Source organism: Salvelinus alpinus, chromosome 9 (genome assembly GCF_045679555.1).
Source record: "Salvelinus alpinus chromosome 9, SLU_Salpinus.1, whole genome shotgun sequence".
In the NCBI taxonomy this organism is placed as follows: domain Eukaryota; kingdom Metazoa; phylum Chordata; class Actinopteri; order Salmoniformes; family Salmonidae; genus Salvelinus; species Salvelinus alpinus.
In genome coordinates, this window is record NC_092094.1 from 46827677 (window position 1) to 46844010 (window position 16334).

Below are 16334 nucleotides of genomic sequence, written 5' to 3' on the forward strand. Positions count from 1 at the left end.
CCTTTGGGTGAATTTCTGATACACATTGTCTTAGCAGGTCTGCGAAGATTATAAGATCGTTACATGTTATAACGACACTCAGCAAGTTGTGGTTCTCCATGTACAGCCTTATTTAAAGTTGCTTGGAAACTGTTCACCTGCAATGTAACTGTTTGGTTGAGGTAAGGCGATGCTGTGAGGAAATGCCTTTGAAACAAGCAGAAAGTCAGGGTGCATCTCTCACTAGCCTGAGTCTTCCTCTCCTTGTCTCCTGTCCTCCTACAATTTCTACCATATTGCCTTCACCACTCTTCTGAAATAATTGAACCGAATTGAAGAATAGAATTGTATTTTTTCATGTGTGGGGTCTTTTTTGGATCAGTGCAGATGAAGGAGAGGACACCAGGAAAGGAAATCAATATACAATATTTGAGACGCAGCTGATGACTCATGAGTTACTACTCTTGGTACTTGGTGCTTTTGAAGTGAATTGTAAGCCCTCCTCCTGCAGTCTCTTCTGAGCCAGTCCATAGATGTCCTTGGTCATTGGCACCACCAGTCCCTTAATACTGATTTCTCCTGCAGATTGAAAGTCAGTTTTCACTTCACTTTTACAGACACGTTAGGGTTGTACATTCGTCTTTAGCAAAATGAGTGGTTTCCCCAGGGCTTTAACAAAATGGCTGATTACCTCACTAAACCATACTTAACATCTCAGACATCACAAATGCAATGAGGACTCAAGTCTACCCTAGTGACCATCCAGCACCATGCAAGCAGCGATGGCAGCAGGGTAGCCCACGGTCTTGGCCATGGCAGAGTAGCCGTTGGGGTCTCTGTAGACCACCAGGCTGATGTGCTTGGTCTCAAGCTCGCCTGTGGAGTGGCGCAGGCCCACGTCATTCCTCATGATGAGCATGTCCCGCTCGCCTTTATCTAAAAGGAGAGGACACGGATGGACCGAGAAGGAGAGAGAGGGTTATACTATTTTTAAATAATCTTTACTGCTATTTTCTGTATAAAGAAAGTAAGAGAAGGAGGAATATAAAGATTAGAGAAAGATACATATTGGTGTTTGTGGCAGTAAAAGAGTAGAGTGAGAACTTCTGCACATATTACCAAAGTAGGGCCTCTAAGTGCTTAGCCAGTGAAGCACGGTGTCTGCATGGGGGACGACCTCCTTACTCAGCATCCCGAACCTGACCATACAAACAGTATTAATTAAAGACATTTACAGGGGTTAAAGCAAAACAAATCCCATGACTGAAACTTTAGTAGATAACCATAGACTTCCAGTCATAACACTAATTAGCATTGTTTAGCGAAATTCCAATTCCATTCAAAAGTTTGGGGTCAATTAGAAATGTCCTTGTTTTTGAAAGAAAATCTAATTTTTTTGTCCATTAAAATAACATCAAATTGATCAGATATACAGTGTAGACATTGTTAATGTTGTAAATGATTATTGTAGCTGGAAACGGCAGATTTTATGGAATATCCTCATAGGCGTACGTTTATCATTTTAAAAGGCTAATTGATCGTTAGAAAACCCTTTTGCAATTATGTTAGCACAGCTGGAAACTGTTGTCCTGATTAAAGAAGCAATAAAACTGACCTTCTTTAGACTAGTTGAGTATCTGGAGCATCAGCATTTGTGGGTTCGATTACAGGCTCAAAATGGCCAAAAACAAAGAACTTTCTTCCGAAACGCGTCAGTCTAGTCTTGTTCTGAGAAGTGAAGGCTATTCCATGCGAGAAAATGCCAAGAAACTGAAGATCTCGTACAACGCTGTGTACTACTCCCTTCACAGAACAGCGCAAACTGGCTCTAATAGAAAGTGTGGGAGGCCCCGGTGCACAACTGAGCAAGAGGACAAGTACATTAGAGTGTCTAGTTTGTGAAATAGACGCCTCACAAGTCCTCAACTGGCAACTTCATTAAATAGTACCTGCAAAACACCAGTCTCAACGTCAACAGTGAAGAGGCGACTCCAGTTCATGCTTTTCCAGACAGTTCATCAGAGCTTGATGTATGTGCCACAACACCCATAAAGCTAGCCACTAGCTGGCTAATGTTAGCTAGTCAGCTAGCTTGCTAAATCGCGATTTTCGTAAATTAACTTTATGATAAAAATATGCCTAATCGTTTGTCTCTACATTAACTAACATATTCCTGTCAAATGTACATTTTTAGCATGATTCGCTATGACGGTATAATCACTTACATTTGCTTCCATCCTAGTAGTTTTGTCAGCCATCTTTGCTGAAGAAAGTCTAACAGTCACTAGCGCGTGCTGCAGCCTCCCCCAGGTGCTAGTGCTGGCCATGTACAAAAGTTTAAGATAACGATAGAAGTGTTGACGAAAACATATATATATTGATTTATTTAGGAGGGGGGCACGCCGCTTTGGAACCACTGGCGTGGAGATGTAAAGAGATCGCAACATTCTATCTGTCCCAATGGCGCTGATCGTGCACTCACAGATGCCATAATGGGACAGATGTTCTCCGTCGCAGTGACTGAGAACTTTAACCCCTGCATTTAGCAAAGATATGAGTACAACATTTTGAACGGTATCTGGTCAGGACTTGAGCCTCTCACTATTTGAATGTTTCCATCTTGAAGTCGTCTTGGCGGATGATATCGTAGATAGCTCCCTCAAATGCATCGTTAGAGATAGACAGGGACAAGCCCATCTGTATACTCAGCAGCTCTTTCTGTTGCACAGGGATTTTTTGTTGTTTTTGTTCAGTCTTGTCAGTCAAATCTCCATTGTAGCTCTAGTGTATAAGTGATGCAGCGTTTGCTGGGTGTATCCTGGTACTTTAATAACCATTTATGAAAAGCACATTCTAAATTAAGTTAAGTAAATTAAAGGACAAGTAATCCTTTTTTTTACCAAATCTAAATTATTTATGTAAATTAACTGAATCCCCAACGTTATATTCCATTTAGTTTGAATTCTTCTCCGTATGTGAGCATGCACAGGCTTTAATCACCACAATGGGAATGAGAAAGCACACGGAGAAGTAACGCTCGAGTCCAACAAAATGGAATATACCGTTGAGGACAAAGTTTGGAATGACAATTTCATGTGTACAACATCTAAAGACCTGTATCACTACACTGAGAGCATTGCTGTTTCTCAAAGGACGTATTTCGTCGTTTTTGGAGCCTTTGTTAATGTTTTATCTGTGCCCCTGCAACTGCAGAACGAGCCTGAGGAAGTCTATCGCTGGTGGGGTAAGCTTCTCAAAACCAAGTGAAATCGCATCTTTTAAAGCTGTTATAAGTATCATTATATTTACCCAGGAGACAGGAGCTCTAGCATGGGGCAGGGGTCAGTGTTGATCAGACCCAGCTACACAAAGCCACTCATGGACTTGGAGAAACCCTGTTGGACAGAAATACAACATTTATCCAAAGCGACACAGAACTATCGAGATTGACAGTAACGCCATACTCATCACGCTGGTGTTGGAAGTACCTTGAAGCGGAGTGTTCCTTTGATGAGTGTGTGGACCGGCTCGATGCCGTATTTGGTGCTGTCGCGGTTGGGGAAACACTCCAGGTGGAAGCCAGGCATGAAGTCCATGGGAGACGTAGACTCCATCAGAGTACCGCCCGCTAGGATGCTCACCACCTGGGGGACATAGAGGAGGATGAAGTTACTCCTAGACACTGATCCTGGGTCAGTTTATCAATTCCGGCCCTAATGGTTAAGTTTAGGATTTGGGGAGGATCTGCTGATCCTAGATGGCTACTGTACCTTGTTGTCCTTGAGGAAGATGGCAGGACTGATGGTATTGAGGAGGACTCCAGCTGAATTTGTAGTGCAGAGGATTGTCTGAGCACTCTAGTGCAGGGAGTCCACCACAGAATGAACTGTATGACTCAATCTAAACACACACATACACACGTAAATGGATTTAAAAACACAATTTGCACGTACACATCTATCAAATGTTTTGTGCATCGACTAGTCAAATGCGTTGTCAACATGCTGGCACATTTGTCCATTTTCCTGTGTGATAGTACAGTCCGTTCATCTTCACGTCAAGATGGGGGGAAAATGAACAAATCAAAGACGCATGGTGTTTCAATCTGTTGGGCCCGCAATCAATATGGCTGCCAAGGAAACTGACAAGATGCCACTCATCCCTTCGACATACGCTCAATCAATCATTATGTGCACAGCACGTACACAGACATACACACAGACACACACATGCACAGAATCCCGTATGTGTGCAGATTCCACAATCACCAAAACACTTTCTTTCAAAAGCACAAATCACTTATACTAGATTCTTTCACAATCTCCCTCACGTTTCACTCACAGTGCAGCCGTCCGCCTTGGCTTGGTCGATAAACTCCATAGCCAGCATGTGGTCGATGCCAGGGTCCAGGCACATCTCATTCACTATGGTGATGCCAGCTTCCTCAGCACTGAAAGGAAACACACAGACAAACACACTCAGCCACACCAGCCCCACGTAGAGACAATATATTCACTTGACTAGTAGCTTATCCTGCCTAATGCCAACTCAAGCAATTAGATCAAGTGTCTTGGTGCCTGCCTGTAGCTTACATCTAGTCAATTGTGTATCAAATAGCCCATGATTAGCATTAAAAGGTCCAATGCAGCCATTTTTATCTCAATATCAAATCATTTCTGGGTAAAAATTATTGGGTAAAAATCAAGTACCTTACTGTGATTGTTTAAAAAAAAATTTAAATGTCAAAAAGAAACAACAATAGCTTCTTAGCAGAGCAATTTCTCAAGCAAGAATTTTGCTAGGACTGTCTGGGAGTGGTCTGAGTGAGGGGCCTAATTGGATGAGCCTAATGGGAGGGATATGTAACCTGAAAACTTGTTGCTATTGGCAGAGAGGTTTGAAACTGCCTTTGTTATTAACTTATACTGCCTGGTGATGTCACCAGGCAAGCCAAAACTCCATCCCACCTAAACAGGCTTAAATTTCAGGCGTTCTTGTCAAACAGCTCTTACACTAAAAGGGCATTATCATCATTTTCACAGTATTATACACCTCATCGTGTGGAAATATGTACAAAACACACTGAGCATGCAAAACATTGACACCTGCTCTTTCCATGACATACACTGACCAGGTGAATCGAGGTGAAAGCCATCATCCCTTATTGATGTCACTTGTTAAATCCACTTCAATCAGTGTAGATGACAGGTTAACGAGGGATTTTTAAGCCTTGAGACAATTGAGACATTGATTGTGTATGTGTGCAATTCAGAGGTTGAATGGGCAAGACAAAAGAGTGCTTTGAACGGGGTATGGTAGTCCAGGGTGCAACTCAATATTAGGAAGTTGTTCCTAATGTTTGGTATACTCAGTGTACAATACACAGGGAAATCAAGTTTTTGAGTTCACTGGGCCTTTAAGACCAGATAAAACACATTCTCCATTAAATCTCCACTTCTACATAGATGTTTAGCCCTAACCCTTTCACTCCAGAGGAATCTTCTCTCCATGCACTTCTCTCCCACCTCTGTTGAAGGTCCTTCATGACTGGACTCGGGTAGCTGGCAGTCACCATGTTCACCTTCTTGGTGATGCAGTGCTTGGCGATCACTGGGTGATACCCATACGGCAGCATACTGAAACATAAATATGTGTGTGTGTGTGTGTGTGTGTGTGTGTGTGTGTGTGTGTGTGTGTGTGTGTGTGTGTGTGTGTGTGTGTGTGTGTGTGTGTGTGTGTGTGTGTGTGTGTGTGTGTGTGTGTGTGTGTGTGTGTGTTTCTGAACCTTTATTTTGACAGGGAAGGCATATTGAGACCTAGGTCTCTTTTCCAAATGCGCCCTGTATATTGTATAATACAATATAAAATACACATTAAACACACACACAGGTTGTTAGAAGTGTTTGCAAATTTATTAAAAATAAAAAACAGAAATACCCTATTTACATAAATGTTCAAACCCTTTGCTATGAGACTCAAAATTGAGCTCAGGTGCATCCTGTTTCCATTGATCATCCTTAAATGGAAGAAGTTTGGAACCACCAATATTCTTCATAGAGCTGGCCATTCGGGCAAACTGAGCAATCGAAGGAGAAGGGCATTGTTCAGGAAGGTGACCATGAACCCGATGGTCACCCAGAGAGCTCTAGAGTTTCTCTGTGGAGATGGGAGACCCTTTCAGAAGGACAACCCTCTTTGCAGCACTCCACCAGTCAGGCCTTTATGGCAGAGTGGCCAGACTGAAGCTACTCTTCAGTAAAAGGCACGACAGCCCGCTTGGAGTTTATCAAAAGGCACCTAAAGACTCCCAGACCATGAGAAACAAGATTCTCTGGTCTGATGAAACCAAGGTTGAACTCTTTGGCCTGAATGCCAAACGCCACGTCTGGAGGAAACATGGCACCTTCCCTACGGTGAAGTATGGTGGTGGCATCATGCTGTGTGGATGTTTTTCAGCGGCAGGGACTGGGAGACTAGTCAGGATCGAGGCAAAGACGAACGAAGCAAAGTACAGAGAGATCCTTGATGAAAACCTGCTCCAGAGCACTCAGGACCTCAGACTGGGGTGAAGGTTCACCTTCCAACCAGGACAACGACCCTAAGCACACAAGCCAAGACAACGCAGGAGTGGCTTCGGGACAAGTTTCTGAACGTCCTTGAGTGGCCCAGCCAGAGCCCGGACTTGAACCCGATCAATAATCTCTGGAGACCTGAAAATAGCTTTGCAGCAACGCTCCCCATCCAACCTGACAGAGCTTAAGAGGATCTGCAGAGAAGAATGGGAAAAACTCCCCAAGTACAGGTGAGCCAAGCTTGTAGTGTCATACCCAATAAGACAATGCTGTAATCGCTACCAAAGGTGCTTTAACAAAGTACTAAGTAAAGGGTCTGAAAACTTATGTAAATGTGATATTTCATTTTTTTAAATAAATTATTTTAAAAAATTCAAAAACTCTGTTTTTGCTTTGTCATTATGGGGTAATGTGTGTAGATGAGTTATGAAAAACAATTTAATCAATTTTAGAATAACGCTTTAACCTAACAAAATGTGGAAAAAGTCAAGGGGTTTGAATACTTTCTTGAGTCACTGCATATTATATGCCTTCAGAAAGTGTTCACACCCCTTGACTTTTTCCACATTTTGTTTAGCCCTCCTTCATTTAATATTGATTAAATTGAGATTGTGTACCTGGCCTACACACAATACCCCATAATGTCAGAGGAATTATGTTTGAAAATTAATGAAAAATGAAAAGCTGAAATGTCTTGAGTCAATAAGTATTCAACCCCTTTGTTATAGCAAGCATAAATAAGTTCAGGAGTAAAACATGTGCTTAACAAGTCACATAATAAGTTGCATGGACTCACTCTGTGTGCAATAATAGTGTTTAACCTCTCTTGGGTACGTGAAACGTTAGCGTCCAACCTCTTCAACAGCCAGTGAAACTGCGGGGCGTCAAATTCAAATAGAGAAATACTCATTATAAAAATTCAGAAAACAAAACATATTTCACATAGGTTTAAAGATTAACTTCTTGTGAATCCAACCACAGTGTCAGATTTTAAAAATGCTTTACGGCGAAAGCATACCTTACGATTATTTGAGAACATAGCCCACTAGATAATTCATTACAAACAGTAACCAGCCAAGTAGCACAGTTACACAAGTCAGAAATAGAGATAAAATTAATCCCTTACCTTTGATGATCTTCATATGGTTGCACTCAGCAGACATTAATTTACTCAATAAATGTTCCTTTTGTTCGATATAGTCTCTTTATATCAAAAAACCTCCGTTTTGTTCGCGCGTTTTCTTTAGTAATCCACAGGCTCAAACGCAGTCAAAACAGGAAGACAAAAAAATCAAAATTGTATCCGTAAAGTTCATAGATATATGTCAAACGATGTTTATATTCAAACCTCAGGTTGTTTTTAGCCTAAATAATCGATAATATTTCAACCGGACAATAACGTAGTCAATTTAAAAGGTAAACAAGAAACGCCCTCTCTCCGTCTCGCACATGAAAAAGCTCTGTGACACTTTAGGGTCGACTCATTGAGACTGCTCTTACTTCTTCATTTTTCAGAATACAAGCCTGAAACAATTTCTAAAGACTGTTGACATTTAGTGGAAGGCATAGAAACGGCAATTTGAGTCCTAAGTCAATGGATACTGTAATGGCATTGAATAGAAAACTACAAACCCCCCCCAAAAACGACTTCCTGAATGGATTTTTCTCAGGTTTTCGCCTGCCAAATCAGTTCTGTTATACTCACAGACACTATTTTAACAGTTTTGGAAACTGTAGAGTGTTTTCTATCCAAATATATCCAAACCATATCTAGTTATATGCATATCATATCTTCTGGGCCCGAGAAGCAGGCAGTTTAATTTGGGCATGCATTTCATCCAAAATTCCGAATGCTGCCCCCTACCCTAGAGAAGTTAACCTCTTGAGAATACAGGGGGTGCTATTTTCGCATTAGCATAATTTGCTCTACAGATTAAACTGCCTCTTATTCAATTATTGCTCTTACTATATGCATATAAATAATACCATTGGAAAGAAAACAATCCCTAGTTTCTAAAACCGTTTCAATTTTGTCTCTGAGTGATACAGAAGTCATTCCACAGCACTTTCCATGACCAAGAACATAAAATCAAGATGTGTTATGCTGGCTTCAAAGCTCTGCCTATATATGGTCGTGCCCCCTATGACCAGAAACACACTTCATTCGCCTTCCTCTGGTTGTCAAGAGGACGTCAGAGGAGAAATTCTTTGTTTATCTGGGACTGACGTGAAATAGGACCCATTTCTTTGGTGTGACCGACAACTTCCGGTTTACTGAATCGCTCGAATTTGAGCTGCATTTGTGTACTGTTTTGCTGGCGTTATGTATGAAAACTATCTCCGTGTCGAATTTTGTTTGATACATGTGACCATATCATCGTAATGTATGTTTTTTCAATATAGTTTAATCAGATTATTTGAATTTTTCCGGGAGTTTTGCGGTGTTCCGTTGTCGGATTGTATTTACGTTTGAGAAATCCGTGCCACTCGACCGGTACCTGTGCTAAATGGAGTGGGCAAGGAACAATTCTGAACAGAACCAACGACTCATCTTGACAAAGGACACTTTGATCAACATTCTGATGAAAGATCAGCCATAGTAAGACCCAATTTACGATGTTATATCATATCTGTTGTGCATGTGAACTGGCCGTGGGCGCCTAGCCGAATCTGCCTGGTAAAAATATCGTGTCCTTTGCTAACGTGGTTAGCTAATAGATTTACATATTGTGTCTTCCCTGTAAAACATTTTAAAAATCTGAAATGGTGGCTTTATTCACAAGACCTGTATCTTTCATCTGGTGTCTTAGACTTGTGATTTAATGATATTTAGATGCTACAAGTTACTTGTGACGCTATGCTAGCTATGCTACTCAGTGGGGTGGAGGGTGGGGGGTGCTACCGGATCAGGGTTGGTGACTCGTGAGAAGTTAACAGGATTTTTAAATGACTACCTCATCTCTGTACCCCACACATACAATTATCTATAAGGTCCTTCAGTCGAGCAGTGAATTTCGAACGCAGATTCAACCACAAAGACCAGGGAGGTTTTCCAATGCCTCGCAAAGAAGGGAACCTATTGGTAGATTAGTAAAAATAAAAAAGCAGACATTGAATATCCCTTTGAGCATGGTGAAGTTATTTATTACACTTTGGATGGTGTATCAATATACCCAGTCTCTACAAAGATACTATCACGTTTCAGGTAAGACCCAGATGCAGACAACGTCGAAATAACAACAGTTTATTAATCGAACAGGTGCAGGCAAAAGGCAGGAGACAAAGGGCTGTGAGACATGGGTTTAACTCTGGACACATGAAAGGTAGGATGTATATGAAGGGTAAGGGAGAGTTTGCGGGATTCCACCCAGGGGGGCAGATCCCAGGTGGACAGCCATACCTTCTGGCCTATCCGATACCGGGGAGCCAGGGTCTGGTGGCGATCAGCTTGCCCGTGGCAGAGTAGGGAATGGTGTTGCGGGCATATTCGACCCACACAAGTTGCTGGTTCCAGGTGGCCGGGTTGGCAGAGACCAGGCAGCGCAGAGTAGTCTCTACGTCCTGGTCGGCTCGCTCCGACTGGCCATTGGACTGGGGGTGGAACCCGGAGGACAGGCTGGCCGACGACTCAATGAGGGTGCAGAACGCCTTCCAGAACTGGGACGAGAACTGAGGACCCCGGTCGGAGACCATGTCTACTGGTAGACCATGGATCCAGAAGACATGCTGCACCATGAGCTGGGCCGTCTCTTTGGCAGAGGGTAGTTTGGGGAGAGGAATGAAGTGGATGGCTTTGGAAAACCGATCTACCACGGTGAGGATGGCAGTGTTGCCATCAGACAGGGGAAGACCCGTGACAAAGCCCAGGGAGATGTGAGACCAGGGACGGTGAGGGACAGGCAGAGGTTGGAGGAGACCAGCCAGAGCTTGCCGAGGAGTCTTGTTCTGTGCACAAACCGTGCAAGCGGCAACGAATGCGGACACGTCTAGGACCATGGTAGGCCACCAAATGCCAGGGTCTGAAGGGGAGCCCGGATGACAGGCAAGCCTGGAGGACCGTGGAGAGGACGGCGTCAGGAACGAACATCCGGTTATTAGGGGTTCGGCTGGGAACGCTGCACCTCACGGACCTGCTCCCCTATTCCCCAGCTGAGTGCCGTCAACAGGCACGATGTGGGAAGGATGGTCTCGGGTTTCAGGGTAGTAGTCTTGGGGCTATAGCGGCGTGACAGCGCACACGGCTTGATATTCTTGGATCCCGGCCGGTACGAGAGGGAGAAGTTGAACCGTGTGAACAGCAGGGCCCATCTAGCGTGCCTGGAATTGAGGCGCTTGGCGGTGTGGAGATACTCCAGGTACTTGTGGTCGGTCCACACGATGAACAGGTTTTCAGCCCCCTCCAGCCAGTGCCTCCATTCCTCCATAGCCATCTTCACTGTGAGAAGCTCACGATTCCCCACATCGTAATTCTTCTCCATGGCGTTGAGGCGATGGGAGAAGAAGGAGCAGGGATGTCGCTTGAGGTCCAGGGCAGAACGCTGGGACAGGACAGCCTCCACTCTGACATCCGAAGCATCGTCCTCCACCACGAACTGACGGGACGGGTAAGGATGGACGAAGTTGGGAATTGTGGTGAAGCGATGTTTGAGGTCCCGGAACGCCCGGTCAGCAGCTGGAGACCACATGAGCTGAACCTTGGGCGAGGTGAGTGCTGACAGGTGGGAAGCCAGGGTGCTGTAACCCCGGATAAAGCGGCGATAGAAGTTGGCGAACCCCAGGAAACGTTGCAGCTGCACCCTGGAAGTTTGGCTGGGGCCAATCCACTACCGCTCTCACCTTCCTGGGATCCATTTGTACACTCCCTGCAGCAATGATGTAACCCAGAAAAGGGATGGTGGAGCGATGTAACTCGCACCTTTCTGCTTTCTTGGGTGGCGTGGGAGAAGACGAGGATGTCATCAAGGTAGACAAAGACGAACCGGTTCAATATGTTGTGGAGAACATCACTAACTGGAGCCAGGAACACAGCAGGGGCGTTGGTAAGGCCAAATGGCATGACCAGATACTCGTGTTGAAGGCGGTCTTCCACTCGTCCCCTTCCCGTATCCGCACCAGGTGGTAGGCGTTCCGTAGATCCAGCTTGGAAAACACGGTGGCCACCTGGAGCGGCTCGAAGGCTGAGGAGATGAGGGGTAGCGGTTCTTCACCGTTATGTCATTGAGACCCCGGTAGTCGATGTACGGGGGCAGGGTCTTGTCCTTCTTCTCCACAAAGAAGAACCCTGCGCCGGCGGGAGAGGAAGAAGGACGGATGAATCCTGCAGCAAGGGAGTCCCCAATGTAGGTCTCCATCGTCTTGGTCTCTGGTCCCGACAGAGAGTACCATCATCCCTGAGGCGGAGTAGTGCTAGGGAGAAGGTCAATCCCGCAGTCATATGGTCGGTGCGGCGGAAGCAAAGTTGCCTGGGCCTTGTTGAACACCTCCCGGAGGTCCTGGTACTCCGCGGGAATGGCAGAGAGGTCCGGGGCAACTTCCGAGCCCCCAGGCAGATGTCCCAGGGCAAGTTGTGCTGACTTCAGGCAATGGCAGTGGCAGAACGGGCTCCAGCCCATGATGGCACCAGTAGACCAGTTAATGAGGGGATTGGGTCGCTGGAGCCAGGAGAATCCCAATACCACAGGAATCTGAGGAGACTTAATGAGCAGGAACTGGATAGCCTCGCTGTGGTTCCCTGACACACATAGGTTGATGGGAGTGGTGTTGTGGGTGACACAGCCTATAGAGCGCCTGTCCAGCACTCTAACGTCCATAGGAATGGAGAAATGCTGAGTGTGGATGCCTAGCTCGGAAGCCAGGGTAGGGTCTAAAAAGCTCTCATCAGCCCCAGAGTCGAAGAGAATGGCATGAAACAGAGTGCCAGTAAGGGAAGCAGAAAACTTCTCCATATGGCCCACCAGAGTACTCGCTCCTACCGGTGAGCCTGGTCTTTTAACGGACAAGAGGACACAAAATGACCACGAGTCCCGCAATACATGCAACTCTTAGTGTTGAGCCTGTATAGCCATTCCGCTGGAGACAACCCAGCTCTGCCTAGTTGCAGAGGCTCGGGAAATGGTGACTCGGCCGTCTTTGATGACTCTCGGGGAACCTCGGGTAGCCTCGGGTTATCTTGGCAACGGGGCCGTCTGGGAGTTCTGGGATGCCTCGGAGGCGAGGTGGAATCCTTGGACGGGCGATCGAAATCGAATCTCCTCTCCCTCCGTCGTTCCCGTAGTCGCCCATCGATCCTGATGGTCAAGGCGATGAGGGAATCGAGATCCATCGGTAACTACCGGGGTGCAAGCTCGTTCTTGACCTCCTCCAAGACTCCGTTTAGGAACATGTCGAACAGCACTTCCTGGTTCCAGGCACTCTCACCTGCCAACGTGCTGAAATCCACCGTCCTGCCGAAGCTGGAGTAGCTTCCGGACAGCCTCTCTCCCAGAGAATGGGGCATTAAACACCTTCTTGACCTCTCCCACGACCGCCTCCAGACTGACGCATATATGGCCTGCTGTTGCTCCCATACAGCTGTAGCCCAGGCGAGCGCCCTCCCGGACATCAGCGTGATAAGGTATGCTATCTTAGAGCGGTCCGAGGGTAGGAGGAGGGTTGAAGCTCGAAGATGAGGGCACACTGAGCTAGAAACGTCTGACAAGTGCCCGGCTCTCCATTGAAGCGAGGCGGCGCTGCTAACAGCCGAGTTACTGAGGGGCTGGGAGGTTACCGTAATAGTAGGCTGCCTCCCAGCCAACCCACGGAATTACTCCAGCAAAATGTCCAACGCCCGGTCATGGCGTTCGGCCAAGGTGTGGACCCCTCCATAAGGCCACAAAGCAATTCCTCGTGCCTACCAATGGTGGCTCCTTGGGAGGAGATGCCATTGCGCAGCTGTTCCGAGTCTGCTGGGTCAGTCATGGCCAGTTCGTACTATCACGTTTCAGGTAAAACCCAGACGCAGTAACAACAGTTTATTAATCGAACAGTGGCAGGCAAAAGGCAGGTCAAAGGTACAGGACGGCAGGCAGGCTCAGGGTCAGGGCAGGAAGAATGGTCAACACAGGGAAAACTAGGAAACAGGAACAATTGAGAGACAGGAGCAGAAGGGAAAATGCTGGTAGGCTTGATGAAACAAAACAGAGAACACAGGTGTAAATAAACAGGGGATAATGGGGAAGATGGGCGACACCTGGAAGGGGGTGGCGACAATCACAAAGACAGGTGAAACAGATCAGGGTGTGACAGATACAGGCGCCCTTCCTAACTCAGTTGCCGAAGAGGAATGAAACCACTCAGGGATTTCACCATGAGGTCAATTGTCACGGATCCCTCAGGAACTTTCATTATGCACACCTGGCTCCTATTTCCATTGATTAGTCATTGTATAAGTGTGCCCTTTGTTCACCATTGTCCTGTTAATTATTGTAACAATGTCCGTTGGTCGTGTGAGTACCTGTGCCATGTTGTTTTGGCTTTCGTGCCATTGTGGAGTGCGCAGATGATTACGGGTCTCATCCTGTGTGATAATCATTGTGTGCTAGTGTTATTTATTCGAGGTACTCCTCGCTCTTTTGTTTGGGTTTTAACCCTGTGTTTTGTATACGTGTTTGTTTGGTCACCGTCCCCGTGCCTTTACATGGCACGCTGTAATTTGGGAAAATAAAAAACCCTATTACGAATTCCTGCGCCTGTCTCCCGATCCCTTCATACCAGCGTGACACCAATTGGTGACTTTAAATCCGTTACTGAGTTTAATGGCTGTGATAGGAGAAAACTGAGGATGGAGTAACAACATTGTAGTTACTCCACAATACTAACCTAAATGACAGAGTGAAAAGAAAATATACAAATATTCAAAAATATGTTTGCAATAATGGACAAAAAATAAAGCATTTTGTTTGTGGCAAATCCAACACATCACTGAGTACCACTCTCCATATTTTCAAGCATCGTGGTGGTTGTATCATGTTATGGGTATATTTGTCATTGGCAAGGACTACTTTGGAATAAAAACAAACGGAATAGCATAAGCACAGGCAAAATCCTAGAAAGCCCGGTTCAGTCTTTTGCAACAGACACTGGGAGACAAATTCACAGCAGGACAATAACCTAAAACAAAAAGGCCAAATATACACTGGAGTTGCTTACAAAGATGACATTGAATGTTCCTGAGTGGCCTAGTTACAGCTTTTTGTGATCATGTTTTTAGAATTGTTTATAAAACAAAAAAACACAAACAAACAGAAATACACATCCCCTACCCAATCCCACCCACAGGATCTAGTGATGCAGTGATCTAGTGATCTAGTGATGCAGGATCTAGTGATGACCGATATGACATTTTTGCCCAATAACGATATCCAATATTTTCCTTGCCCCAAAAAATAAACAATACCGATAACCGATATTTAAGATGTTTGCGGCCTTTTAAGCATTCTAGTACAGTTAAATAGTTAACACACACACATGGACGCAGCGGTCTAAGGCACTGCATCTCAGTGCAAGAGGCGTCACTACAGTCCCTGGTTCGAATCCAGGCTGTATCACATCCGGCCGTGATTGGGAGTCCTATAGGGCGGCGCACAATTGGCCCAGCGTCGTCCGGGTTTGGCCGGGGTAGGCCGTCATTGTAAATAAGAATTTGTTCTTAACTGACTTGCCTAGTTAAATAAAGGTTACACACACCAAAAAGTTATTTTGTTGGCATTTACGTGTCCCCATTACCAGCACTTACTTGCTGTGCTGTTTCATTGTTCATTTGTTCAGTCATTTAATTCTCAACCATGATTTCAACATACATGTCAAGCAGTGAAGTTTCAGCTCTGTCTGTCCGTGGCCTCTCTTCCTCGGTGCGCACTGTCACAGTGTACGTTTCCATCTTGTCCAGCTGTGTCTGTAACATTTCACGTAAACCCTGTTTCTTGTCTGCATCGAAGTAGCGGTCCTTGTACATAGCATCGAACATGGTGGCGACACAGTAAAGAGAGAATGCCACCGAATCGCTTGTTCACAGCCTGTGTCGGCAGTTTTGTTGAGCAGGCGTTTCAATGCCATGACAGAGGGTATCACGTCTGCTGCAGGCGCAGTTGATGAGCTTATTTCTCGAGTCATTTGTTCGAATGGAGCTAGGTAGTGTGTTCATGTTACCAAGTTTCAAACATGTTCTCAAATGCCATTGAAATGGCAGCAACGGTATGACAACCAGCACATTCATGAGCATGCAATACGAAATCCTTGACGACCCACTGTGCTGTCAGAGTCAGCATGCTCATGGGGCTGATATCACGGTCCAAATGTAAGTCGTGAAGCTAATAGCAGTGACGCTATTACTGTGTATCTCCTGTAGGGCAACATCTGAAAAATAGCGCACTTGGTAGTGTGTACCGGTGCTTGACCAGTCGGCGAAAGCCAATATCACCCACGACAGAGAACGGTTGATTGTCAAGGGCAAGGAATTCCATTATCTTGGCGGTAATGGATTTCGTCTTTGAGTTGTCTCGCTGAAATGTTCTTACTCTTTCAAATGACTGCTCGACTTGTGGACTGCTCGAACCCCACAGCAGACATTGTGGGCTAGGTCAGGAATGTTGTGTTGCACGTGTAGTGCAACATTTTACTAGGCGTCATTACGTCATGTACCTATGTTATATAGGTATGCATGTCAGCTTTGATATTGGTTTTGCACATCGACGTTAAACTAGACATCGGGCCGATGCTGATTTTGTAATTTTTAGAACATTTTAT

General features: G+C 45.4%; 1 pseudogene; it reads right to left on the reverse strand.

Moving 5' to 3' along the window:
* Positions 1-427: 427 nt before the first annotated feature.
* Positions 428-5614, reverse strand: LOC139530960 (alpha-aminoadipic semialdehyde synthase, mitochondrial-like; annotated as a pseudogene).
* Positions 5615-16334: the final 10720 nt, after the last annotated feature.